This window comes from Camellia sinensis, chromosome 8 (assembly GCF_055761805.1).
Source record: "Camellia sinensis isolate YWXY chromosome 8, ASM5576180v1, whole genome shotgun sequence".
Lineage (NCBI taxonomy): Eukaryota > Viridiplantae > Streptophyta > Magnoliopsida > Ericales > Theaceae > Camellia > Camellia sinensis.
The window spans coordinates 129,121,569-129,135,673 of NC_138968.1; the positions used below are offsets into that span (position 1 = coordinate 129,121,569).

The 14,105-nt window shown below is 37.6% G+C and overlaps 1 pseudogene across 1 annotated transcript; it reads right to left on the minus strand.

The window, feature by feature from the left end:
• Nucleotides 1–2,325: 2,325 nt before the first annotated feature.
• On the minus strand, nucleotides 2,326–9,356 carry LOC145798043 (inorganic pyrophosphatase TTM2 pseudogene; annotated as a pseudogene). The gene is made up of 8 exons (XR_014339198.1): nucleotides 8,635–9,356; nucleotides 8,082–8,181; nucleotides 6,429–6,515; nucleotides 6,285–6,347; nucleotides 5,349–5,425; nucleotides 3,518–3,871; nucleotides 2,584–2,698; nucleotides 2,326–2,425 (listed from the first exon to the last, which is right to left on the minus strand). The product of XR_014339198.1 is annotated as an inorganic pyrophosphatase TTM2 pseudogene (transcript).
• Nucleotides 9,357–14,105: the final 4,749 nt, after the last annotated feature.

Here is a 14,105-nt window from a genome sequence, read left to right on the forward strand (position 1 = left end):
GTATCCAGGTTATTAACCCCAGGAATATCGGACTCTGACTCAGAAGAACTAGTATCTGATCCCGACTCCATAGACTCTGTGGAATCAGATTCCGGTTCACTACCTGATTCAGAACTGCTGGACAAAAAGTCATCCTCGAACTGCCAAACGAGGGAGGGTGCGATAGATGCATCTAGAATGCCGGAAGAAGGGTCCACAACCGATTGATCTCCAATCATGGAAACAGAGAAGTCATCCCCCAAGCTCTTCGGTTTGATCTGAGGATCTGAAAGGAGACAGGCCAGCACTGCTCCTATCTCGAGTTCTGTGCCATCAGACCCATCCTCTATACACTGTTCAGCCACAGCTGGTAGGTCAGTCTACTCCTCTGCAACCTCATCCCCTTGTAGCTGTAGGTCAAAGAAGATCTCAAAACGAGGAAAACACCGCTTCTCAGAGTTTAGCCATGGCTTAGGAAAGCCACAAAATGGAAAATCTTCCTCCTCCCGGACAAAGCGGCCGTTCAGGGTCCCTTGAATGGGTCTATGTAGAAGCTCGTAGTGCTTTCCAGTTTGCTTAGCTTTGGCCTTTCCTGCCGTTTCCTTCCCCTTTCTTACCCAATCTTCTTTGGTAAGCATGTAACCTAGTCCAAAGGTATAAGGGTTGTGTGGCACTTCAGCCAACGCAGTGTAACCTAGTCCAAAGGTATAAGGGTTGTGTGGCACTTCAGCCAACACAGCGACGCCCTTCCAGCCGCTCCTTTCTAATCCCATTCAGGGTACATTTTGTAGCTTATTCATGAGGTAGACGGATTGAGCACTGACATATAACCCCTCATCAATAGCCAGAATATCTTGCACTACCCAGGCCTCGGCCAAGGTGAACCCAGACAAAAAGACATCCTTCTCGCCGTGTACAATTTCCAGTACCAGTGTAGTGACTTCCGGCGGAGGATGCATGGAAGAGTTCCCAAAAACAATAGCTACCCCCTTCCCATGGAGGTACTTCAATATTTGATGCAGAGTGAAAGAGATAGCTCTCAAGCCATGGCCGTCTAAGGAGTAAATTAAAGGTGGCTGGAACATCCAAGACGTGAAATTCAATGTCCTGTTGTGCCGGGCTAACCTGAGTTTTGATCCAGACTGTCCCCATCACTTCCCAACTTGTATTGTCATAAGCCCGAATCACCTGGGTCGTCGGTACAAAGTCTGCGGTTTTTAAACCGATAGCATAGGCCGTGCGACGGACACACATTAATTGCAAACCCGGATCAACCAAGACAACTAGTATCCACTTCTCTTTACATTCCACAGTAATGTACAGTGGTTTATTATGCTCAGAGCCCTCAGGCGTCAATTCTTTATCTATAAAGGTCAAAGTCGGTGAGGCGCCATCACTACAACAAGTTGGGTCTTGAATGAAGAAATTTTTTTGTCTCTAAAGAGCTAATTTCGTCACTATAGATATTTGTGAGGAAATATTTTCGTCACCGGTTTCGTCATTGAATGTTTGTCACTAACGTGACGAAAAATAATTTCGTCACCAATGAAATTACTTCAGTGACGAAATTTTTTGTCACCAATAAAACAACATTTTGTCACCAAAAATTCTCATTTTTGTCACCAAATAGTTATTCAGTACCATATTTATGACTTTAGTTGACGAATTAATTTGTCACGCATATTGATCATTGATGAGGAAATAATTTCGTCATAATAAGATGTAAAGACGACGAAATTTTTCGTCTTCAAAAGTCATAATTTTTTGTCACCAATAAAACAAAATTTTGTCGCAAAAAATTCTCATTTTCATCACCAATTAATTGTTCAGTACCATATTTATAAATTTAGTTGACGAATAAATTTGTCACGCATGTTGATCATTGATGAGGAAATAATTGTCACAATAAGATGTAAAGGTGATGAAATTTTTTGTCTTCAAAAGTCATACATGGGTGACGAAATATATTTCGTCATAAATATATATACACGTGACAAAATTTTTAGTCACCAAATAACAAAATAAATAAAAACTTTCATATATAAACTGCAGTAAATTTTGTCACAAAAAAAGTTTATTAGTGATGAATAATCACTTTGTCATAATAAGAAGTACAAATGACGAAAAAATTAGTCACTAAAGTTGTTCCATATTTTATATTCAATTTAAGTTATTATTTCACAAATATCCCTGCTCAGATCCCAGTAGCCTTTTAATTGTACTAAGAAATCCACTAGCTATTATACACCACTCCACACAAAAATTCACTAAACCATTATATTATAAATCAAAATGTATCCATCAAACAACTTTAATAATAATCCATTATGTATAACAAAAAAATCATCAAAGCAAATCCCAAAATGAACTAATGTGGAGTCCACAAAAAAAATCAACACTCAATCTTGATTTGCAAATATGCTTCCAAACGTCATCAAAAACCAATCTGCAAAGAAAATAAATAACGAAGATATTAATATATTATTAATTACATCTAAAATCATATTTAAATATAATCATATTAAAGATCAGTTTGTTTAAATAAATATTGCATCTTGTGTAAATATATATGAGATGTTCATAATATTAAATAAAGAACTTAACCTGTATCCTGTGCGGGAACTAGACTTGAAATCATATATTGGAATTTCAACCTGCTTCCCTGCCTTTAGGTCATGGATATTCTTGAGCAATGTATCATAGTCTGTCAACCGTGGGTCTGTCCCAAAAAGATATTACACTAGTCAAAAGTCACATGTTCAATGTTTCAACTTTACTTCAGCAATGAAAGCAAATTTGAGAATTTTTTTGCAGTACATAAAATCTGGGAAAAATAAAAATTGGGCCATGTCAGTTTAGTAAAACACTGGTCAGTGCAATCTAGAATTTACCAATGAACATGTAACAAAGATATTCATGAAATTATGCAAGCCTTGGCTAAACATGTGATATTTCTCAAAAGAAAAGGAAAGAAAAACCACGACTATTCATCCATTAAATCGTAGTTTTGTTGGCAGTTGTTTTGATGCTTCATGTAACTATCCAGTGACCACCTTTGATTTGCAGTGAAAAGCAAAAGTAGTGTTAATATTTAGCATTTTCTTAATATAAAAAATTTTCTAACTCTAAAATGCATGTCTATTTTAGCATAAACGTCACAATTAAACTCAACCACATTGTCAAGTATTATCCCTAGCCTATGGGCTCCTTACAGAATTTAAGTTTCATTCAGATCAAATAATTATTTCACAAAACCATCCTATTTAAATAATTTGGACACATACTGGTATTTCAGATTACACCTTCTAATTGGCAATCTAAAAGCATAGTAAAAACCAATCGATAAATGGGCACATAAGAGAGAGGGAATAAAAAAGAAATACAAACCTTCAAGGGAAAACAAAAGCATATTTCTCCAGGCCAGGAAAAACTTAAATTAAGAAACTCATTATTACTGAACAGTGAACACCATAAGGAATCCAATCAGGGCGTCCTACCAAAAGAATCCAAAAGCAGAACCATAGAAAGAAGAGTTTACCATCAAAGTTGCCATCAATAATTCGACTAGAATCATTGTGGTTGTCCATTGATATGACAGCAACGCTGGGCATAAAGTTGAGTACCTTTTCAGTAAATACTGTCTTCCCAGCTCCGGAAGGACCAGCTAACCCTACTAATATAAGTCCATCATTCTTTTGGGTTAACAATTGGCATGCACGGATAACAACAAAGAAACCCTTCTCAAATGACAGATGATCTTGGAAAGCGGCAATCTCATAACGATCAGAATCTTTTCTCTTAACCACCCGTACTTGATCTTTCAAGAGGCCTGCCTTTAGCTTATTTGATTCAGCAGAAGTATCATGAGCCATAGCAAATATGTTACCTTAATCTGATAAAACAAAAACAGGATATGCAGTTATCTACCAAGATAATTTGCTTTGAAGCAAAGGAAACTAGGATGCATCATCATGTATTAAAGGATATCAATTGATATGAGGTAACTCAGGCCCAATTGGGCTGCAATACCCTGGATTATCAAAAAAAAAAAGGGCATCAATCAATAGGATGTTGGACATCTCAGAGAAATGAAAATTCATTTCACATTTTGAACATCATTTCTTTACGGAAGTGTTTCCATTTTAAGTGGAGAACTGCAATCACCAATGGGGTAAAAGTACATTCAAATTTAGATTATTCATTAAAAATCTGAATGAGCTCATTTCTGACAAGAACAGAATGTGCAAAACATATCGACTGAGTGCTATATGACAAGAAGGCAATTATCCAACGTCACAAGCTATGAAACAAACAGGTACTAACGACATGCAGCATCAAAGCAATGATATAGACAGAAGCAACAAGGTCATGGCACTAAAATGACAAACCACATCTGTGGAACAATAATCTAGTTGAGCATTCTTTTCTCGTGGATTTAAGTACATGGAAAAGAACTGCAAAGCCATCACTGTAAGCATAACAAAGTGCTTGAGAGAAGCCATATAGATGTACATTCAGCCTTATACATCATAGGCTATCAGAGGAATGAGGCCAACAAATAAATTGAAGTGAAAGGTGAACAATTTAACATTGCTCATTTAAGGATTGGAAGTAATGTTATTTAAGATATCCAAAATAATAATTCAACAATTATGTCTATGATGAATCAAGCTATTGAAAATGCCAAGGATATCCAATTCCAAGCACTATAGTCTACAAAGATGATGGTAACGAAAAGTGAATATGCCATTTATATTACATCTAAATGGATTAAAAGCAAAAGAAAAATTAGAAAACCTACAGATATTGCAATTCAGATAATGATAGGATGTCTTATCAGCACTACAATAAATGTCAATAAGACATGCAATTGGCAAAGATATGTATAGATTTTCAAAACAAAATAAAATTATTTTAAACATGAACTAGTAGGATGATAGCAAGAATTGTCAGTAATTAATTCCAGTTTTAAGCTACTAACCTCCCAGAAGTTCCACAACTGATTATGCAAGCAACTCCAAAATGGGGATGAACAGAAATATGAACGTGTTTAAGTGTTAAACCATCCACAAGCACATTTCAAAATCATAGAACAATCTTTCTTATTACTAGCACAAGCTAATACTCTGTTGCAACTCAATCTAGTGTTAGATATCTATTATTTCCAAAGCAAGCAATGCTAATGCTGATCTATTATACAACTGGGTAGTCATTTGTCGAATGCACATAAAAAAAATAGAGGTGGAGTTAGGGATTTTACTTTTTTGACAAGAGTTATCCTTGGCACTAAAAAAAAAAGTGCATGTGTAAAAAGAATTTTCAAGACAAACTAAAAAGAAAAAGCTGAAAGCTGAAAGCATGAAAAAGACCTGCAAAATGCCCATCCAACGTATTCCTTCAATGTCAACACCATATGTCAAAGATGTTGTTCCATGCAGCTAACCACCTGAAACGAAAGAACACAAGTTCTTAAATTCTACAACTATACCTGGAAATCATAAGGTCAAATTTATGTAACAGAAATGATATGAGATGACAGCAACATAATATAGTTCAAACTGTAAGGCAACAACAAGACCACAGACCAAGAAAATGTGTTAAACCAACAAGGGAAATTGGCCGCACACTCTCATATCTTGTCCTTTATTTATTTTCAAAAGTGAAATTTGCAGCAATTATACTTCCATCATTCATGGTAAATGAATGTTCTACATAAAACATAATGTCAATTGATCCAGGAGAACACTGACCCGAAACAGTTGCTTAGGGTTGAAGACACTAACTACATAGCTTAAGAAGAGGATGACTAGTAAGCTTGCAATTTTGTTGGGGCAATAGTAGTATCTTTAGCTTGAAAAATTTATTAACCTGGGTTACCATATTATTGTAGCATCCAACTGATAAGCCTCACACATTGCATAATTAAGAGCATCATACAACACCACCTAGGAAGGTAACATAATTACCAGTGAAATATGTCTCTTTGCTTCATTAAAAGCCCATTATCATATCTAAGTATAAAAAATAAGTAATTATAACCACAGAAAATAGTTTTAAGAGCCTAGTTTTAAGAAAGCAACACTTTGTGCTATGCTCCCAAATAGTAAATTGAAAGTCTAACATGCTTTTAGAAAGCAGAGAGGAATCTGGCACATTTTGCAGTTGTTCTTTCAATCGTCCTCTGTTGGTCAAATATAAAACTACTCTTCAGTATATCATTTAAAACAACTACAAGAAGATAAAAATAACTCTGTATTCGTATAAATTAATTGAGGTATTAATTAAATAAAAGAAAAGAGATGTACATTCTGCTGGCTGCGATTGCCGCTGATAAACATTGGAACAAAACTAATAACAAAGCGGAGCTCCTGCAGCACTGACAACTATGGTAGAATTTGTGCAAAAAGTTGACCTTAAGTAAATTGAATTTCAAGTTTCATAAGCAGTACCTTATGTGGAAGATTGGAGTAAAGTAAAACAAATGAGAAAATTGGAAGAATGTAGAAAAAAACCCTCCTATCAAGAAAAACCCCAATCTGCAACAAATATGTTGCATCAAGTTAGAAAGGAGGAAATGTACTTTAACTCAAGTTGGACAATTTCAAAGAGATCCAAATTCTAAGCAACATGTATGCTGTATAGAGTTTTAACCAGATGTCACTACATCAAAAGATCTGCAAATTATTATTACACTAAAACATGAACAGTTTAAGAAAAAGAAAAGCCTCGCTAGCTATTTATGCAAACAAAAACCAACTCAGAGAAGCATTTAACATTAAAGATTTTTAAATAAGTTCTTATGCTTATAAAACATGTAATATGATTAGCAGGCGAAATGACCATCAATACTTTACTGAGCTCGAAAGAAAAAACATTTCTCGGGGCCACTTTTCTAGTAAGATATAATACCCACTACACTGCACTCCAGAGTTGTTAACCACGACAATAGAGAAGAATCTGAAAAATGTAGACATCCAATCTAAGAAGCAAGCATATCTCATCACACTGTGACTGAACAACTAGCACATACACAAGAATGAGATGCCTAGCAAGGCAAGAAACAGCTTTTTAAATCAATTTCTAGACTCACCAAAAAGAGAGGATATGAAGCAAGTAACGAGCGGGAAAGTGCTGAAGTGAAGTACCAATAAAATGGGATGTGTCTAGGGAGTAAATATTGAGGAACAAATAAAATATGAATTTCACAAGATACTCTAGTTATGTCAAGGGTGTATTTTGACTAGAGTTTTGAGGAATTTATGACATAAAAAGTATAATAGAAATTTGCACCATTCAAGAATCAAAAGATCAAATAGATTAAGAAATAAAATATAGAGGTGCATATTACAACAAGATCAAACCCAAGCCAAACACCACAAATAAAAACAAACAACGGCTATCAGCAGCCACACCCAGAAACAGAGTATCACAGCCATCTACAATACTTGTGTTTACTCTTTGCTGTTGAAAATGAATAAATAAATAAACGATAATGACTAGTGATGTTTACTCCATCTAATAGAATTATAATTTCGCCCATGTACTAATTAAAAGTAAAAACTAATTAATGCCTAAGATAAAAACTTGCTTATAGATGACATTTTATCTTTAAAAATCTTTATTGATGAGCATTTCATCTTTAAAAACAAATAAAGATTAGCATTTCATGCAAAGGTTTTGAAGGGTTGGGTTTTTTTTTGGAGCAAGTTTGTTTCTGCCTAGAAAAATTATTTATAAAAAGAAATTTGATTGCTCTGTCAGCAAAATTGGTGAATATGGATGTTTTTTATGTTGAAATAATTTCCAGTGAAACCATCAAACCATCTTCACCAACACCTTCCCACCTAAAAACATTGGTTCTCCTATAGCTTCATCCGACTCCCGAAATAACTTTTTTTTAAATGTCAATTTGCAGTGCAAGATTTCTCCTTTACTTCGGTCCTTTGCTGCCTTAAATTCAGCTAGTAGATCCCCAATGTATTTGTTATCATCCAACCCAATATACTCCTCTATATGACATCAAAATGCATATTATTATGAAAACAAAAGCAAATATATATATATATATATATATATTTTAGGGACTCAGGTAAAACAAATACCATTTCCAATTTCAGGTGATTTAGAACCAGCAACAACCTTCCGACACTCAAACAGACTGAAGCTAGAATATGCCGACAATTTAATAATCCCTGCAAGCTCCTGAAGTAGTAATGCTATTAAACAATACTCATAAACCACAAGAAAAAATCAATAAAGAACAAAAAGAAGATGCATACTGAAATGTTATAGAAGAGAACAAGAACACAGTAACTATCTACCATTTGAACCCAAAAAGTGTCAATTTTTATAAGTAAATCCATAACTGTTCAAAGCCAAGCACATATGGTTTAAATATCTCAAATGTCAAATCAAAATTTTAGAACACAGGGGGACCAATAACGACATGTATACAGTCAGTGGACTACCACATAACAAATATAGCAACCAAGGAGGCCATTAAAATTACAAAAGTATGTAATACAAACAATATGTATTTTAACAAGTCAAACTTATACAAAATAATCTAAAACTAACACTGTAAAAGGAAATAACTAATCAGGCATAATAAACTCAAATTTTGTATGGGTAGAAGGAATATTTGAAATAACTTACTTCCTACTATCATTTAGACGACTACTAGATCAAATGCATCACATGCAGAGAATGCAGCAACTGGTGGTGACGCCGTTAAGCTTCTTAAAACGAGCAATGATCTTGTCGAAATGTAGAGTCTCTTGACACCCAGCTCCTTTCACAACATACATCTTTAAAAAGCTCCCAAACTAGATAGATAGTAAAGAATTTTCAGAGAGGACTTTCGTCGAACAGGTTTGGTGCACAATGTGGCTGATACAACCAAATCAATCAACAATCAGATACCCAATTACACACATATACAGACTTCAAATTTCAATTTCCGCCATTAGGGTTTGGAAATCGAACAATCAGATACCTAATTACACACACACACATATAGAAATCACTGAAACTTTATATATATATATATATAATTTTGAACATAGATTATGAACCAACAAAAATCGAACACAGATTTGGCCCCCATCGTTCATCTCGGTGGTTGTAGCAGCGGAGGAAGAGCCCTCACATCTCAGATCTACCATAAATCCAACAGATTTGAAGCCTTCATATCTCATATCGTCGTCGTCCGAGAATGGCACGAAGATGGTGAAGACGGTGGTGGTGGTGGTGTGCGGTGGATGTGAGGGTGAAGACGGTGGCGGCCATGGAAGAGGAGTAAAGGGCAGGGAGACCGTCGTCGATCTGGTGTTTGGAGTTCTCGATACCCAAGGAGTTGGAGATTATTGGTGAAAAGCCCCAAAATTTGAGTTTATACAAAATTTGAGTTTATAACTAATCAGGCATAATAAACTTATACAAAATTTGAGTTTATACAAAATTTGAGTTTATAACTAGTCAGGCATAATAAATTTATACAAAATTCTCACCAAAACTTTCAAAATTTTAACAATTTTGACATCATAAAAAAAAGTTAGTGGGAAAAATTTAGGTGACGAAACTTATTTTTTTTCTCACCTAAAAGTAAATATTTATTGACAGAAATAAATTTCGTCACCTATTATTTTATTTTTTTTATTATACGTGACAAAATTTATAATTCCTCATTGATTATTCTTATTTAGTGACGAAATTTGTTTTCTTCACTAATTTTTGTCACCATACCAAAACAGAGAATAAGAGAAAGAGACACCAAAAAAAGAGCAAAGAGAAATCATGTACCAAATCATCAAGCGAAGAAGATGTGGCGGTTACCGGCAAGGCTGCTACTGGCGGTGATGATCGACAAGACTAATAGAGGCGACGATAGGCGATCGGCGTGGTAGAGGAACAAGAGGTAAGACAAATTAATACCCTATTTTGAGAGAGAGAGATGATAAACAGAAAAAAAAAATGATAAAAAAAATTAATACCTTTTTTTTTATTGTCGCTCAATATATCAAAAATTTTCCACCAAAATTGGTGACAATATTATTTCCTCACCAAAAGATATCAGAAATATTAAAACGTTTTGGTGACGAAAATATATTCATCACAAATAATTTTATAATTAGTGACAAATTTTTTTGTCACCAAAAGTCCCAAAATTTTGGCGCCACCGAAAAAAAATAGCGGGAAAATTTTTGGTGACGAAACTTAAGTTTTCCTCACTTAAAATGAAGTATTTATTGACGAAAATATATTTTGTCACCTATCATTTTTATTTTTTTATCATATGTGACAAAATTTAAAAATTCCTCACGAATTATTTTCATTTAGTGACGAATTTTATTTTCTTCACTAGTTTTCGTCACCATAGGTTACTTTTGTTGTAGTGCATCTAGGAAAACCAATCCCACTAACTGCTCAGGGGTTGTGTCAATAGAGAGCTTAGCCTTATCCATTGCTAATAGGACGGCTTGTCTATGCACCCGTGAAGCCATGAGCAATCCCCAAATAGATATATCCGCCTGAATCTTTTTCAGCTGCTTCAGTACAGCTTCCTCTTCCAACATTTTATCTTTCTGTTTCTCAGCTTCCTTATCTTTCCTTAATGCTTCTGGTTGGTCCAGGTGTGGGGGCTTAAAGTACCGCCCACTCCGAGTCATATGATCAACTTCCTCGGCATACCATGTATCATATTGCAGATTCTGTCCCCAATCTTCATCCCTGTGAGCAAGATGCAAATCCTCATCTTCTTACCATATTTCTTCGGCAACGGACAAGCAATTGTCTGGTTCTGTTGTAAGCACTCATGTATCCGCAACATAATCGATCCCTGCAAGACCTTTGGCTTTTCTAGCCTTCTGATCAATCTTAATTCTTTCCTGCTCGAACCACTTCAGTGCAGCCTCCTGTTCTGTATCGACTGTACAAACACTACCCAATTCTTGAGCAAAATTCTTAGTACCAGTGCTCTCCGGCAACTTCCCCATGTTGTCGACCGTTCCGGCCGTTACAGTAATCCCTATTTCCAACTGTTCTTGCTTTGGTTAAGACCCCTCATCTACATCTGGCTCATCACTAAGCCACCCTGTATTATCCGTTGATCCGTTCACATCAAACCAGCCAATCTGTACATTCCCCAGATCCTATTCATCAAAGAAGTGCAGATTACTGATGTCCTCCTCAAGCTTAGCTAAGTCATCCAGTTCCTGGCTTGGCCCGTCCTCCTAGACTACATTAACCTCTGTCCTTGTTGGCAATTCCACCCCTGGTCTGGCCTGACTCGTTGGCACAATGTAGCAACAGGGGTTGTATGCTTCTTTAATTAAGCTCACAGGGCCCTCAAGCATGCCTTCTTCTACCATAGCCACCACCACGGGCTCGGGTTGGGATATGGACGCGTTCATCATGCACAAGTCTATGCTTTCTAGGATGAACAGCACCGACTTAGGCAGGTGGAAAGGGGTAATGTATATGCTGGGGTCGTATGAGACGACCATTGTTTGGATAAGGTTTACTTGCTTGAGTGGAGGAGGGGGTTGGTTATGTGGTGGGAGTGGATTTGTAGTGACGTTAGGCTTTTCAGGAGGTGCTATCACTTTGTTGTCAATGAGATCCTGAATCTCATGACGGAGTCTAAAGCATAGGTCGGTATCATGACCATGCTATTGGTGGAAGGTGCAATACTTGGCCAGGTTGTGTGTAGAAAGGAGGGGATTAGGCAATAGGCGCTGCTCTAGGGGCTTCAGATGCCCCTTTCTGATCAGGACCCTCAAGGCCGCAGTTAGAGACATGTAGAGTGGGGTGAAAACCCTCTGGCCCCGGGCTGGGTACTTTGCAAGTTGTGGGGTAGTTTCGGATGTATCGGTAAAAGGGGTGGCTATTTTCGGTGTGGTGGTGACCATACCAACATCAGAAGTCCTTGCAACTGCATTACTACTCGTAGCCGTATTTGAATTACGTGTAAAAGCCCTCTTGGGCTGTTCTTTTTCATGGTGAATCAGACACTGCTTTATCGCATCCTCTATTTACACCTCTATCTCATGAAGGTCAGCAAATGTAGGTAGGGGTAAGACAATCATATTCTGCAGTAACTTCGATTGCAGCTTATGAACGACCATTCTTATCTGGTCCTTTTCAGCTGGCTAGGTTGTCATCATGGAGGCCTTAGCCCTCTACTGAGTAACGAAATCGGAGAAGCCCTCCTTCAGCTCTTGTTGAGTAGCCTCGACATCACGAGTTATGACCTCGATTTGAGTGTTATAAGAATATTGGGTGACGAAGGCCTCAACCATCTCTTCCCAGCTCCTTTTCACAGAATCCTCCAGTTTAGCATACCAAATAGCTGCGATACCCGACAGGGTCCAACCAAAGAGGGATAGCTTCTGCAGTCTAGTCAGGCCCATCGGTCGTAAAATATCTGAAAATAGCCGCAAGTGGACCATGGGATCACCTGAGCCGTCGAAGCGATTTATGTGTGGCATTTTAAATCTATCTGATAATGTCATCGCCGAATCTGTATAGCCATCCTCTATATCTGGGATCAAGTTTACACCCTAAGCTCGTTTGAAAAGCTTCTCGAGCTTACTCACTTTCAGAGCGGTAGGATCGACCTCAAACTCAAATGGTGCCTCCGTTGGGTAGACTGGTGCTTTGGAAGTCTAAGGTGGGACTGGCCCTGCTGGAATGTCTGCATTCTCCTGGACATTAGTTGTATCCCTGGGTATTAGAACCCTGGTTAGGGGTGGATGCGAAGCAGAAGCTGCTGCTTGCTGTGGTTGTTGTTGCTGTTGAAGCCTAGCAATCAGTTCAGCTTGTTGGGCTACAATCTCTGTTTGGCGAGCGGTAACTTCCACTTGGCGAGTAGCGTCCAGCTGTATGGCCTCGATGGTTTGTTGAAGTTGACGCATCATATCCTCCATGTTAACTGAGAGGTGCTGATCTATCAAAATCGGTGTATACTCTCTTTCTAATGTGGAAGCAGAAAACTGGGCCCGACTAGCACAGGTGACGTAGATAGTGACCGCTAAATTGGTGACTATTAAACCGGTGATCTATGCCTGACTGTCCTTTGTCTCGTAATCGGGGTTAGCGAAGCAAATACTTGTTGTCCTCCAATAAGATCCTCAGATCGGTAAATCCTCTCGACTCTGGTCCAGAGTGCTCGGGGGGTAACTACCTCGTCAGAAGAAATTGTGAAACACTACCTTGCAAAAAGAAAATAAAGCAAAAAAAGAAAAAGAAACAACAATCAGCAAACGCACAACATCTTGGCTTAGACAAGGACAACACACAGTTAAAATCATAAGCTGGACAATCTGTACTCAAACACTAATTTCTGCCCCAAATTTCTGCCTCAAAACGGATACCCTCAAACTGATACCCAGACTTGCAACTAATACATACGTTCTTGCAGAGTCACACTCTAAAAGCACATATCAAGCAAGTGAGAGCCAAAACACCCCTATGGTGGGGTAGGGTTTCCCTGTCCTAGTTTTGTCAGGAACTAGGGATTTGCTATGCACACAAGTGGCTTCAAAGAAATCCTACATTCGGGTGAGCAACCTGTCTTAGTTTGGAACAGTCTCTAAGGCTTCCAATATGCAACTAGGTCAATTGGTCAAAAAGGGTGCCTCAGCAAGACTACTTAATATACCTCTCACTCCTAACATCGAGAAATGAAAGGAGGATCAAAAGGTATGGCAGTAGTCCAGATCCAAGGTTTGTCTTCCCATCATAGTAAAGCCCGCAACCGGTCAGCCTTATGGCATGCTTTTGCAAGCGAGCCTCCGGCAAACCGTTCAAGAATAGCAGATGGCAAACACTATGACTTAGGCGCACCAATGCAAATGCAATGCAAAGAAACACATAAATATAGACAAAACAACATACCATGAGTTCAAGTCAAGTTCTCTAAATCCCCAGCAAAGTCGCCAGAAACTGTAGACTCGACTTTCTTCGCGCCCCATTTCAGAGAGCTCGAATTGGTCCTACAGTTCGGACTCCTGTCACGGTTCTGAATCTAATCTCGCAAAGTGCAATGTGAGACCGATAAACACCAAAGAGTTCAATCCAGCAAATCATTTTGGAAAATAAGATTTTGAATCAAATAATGCCAAAAC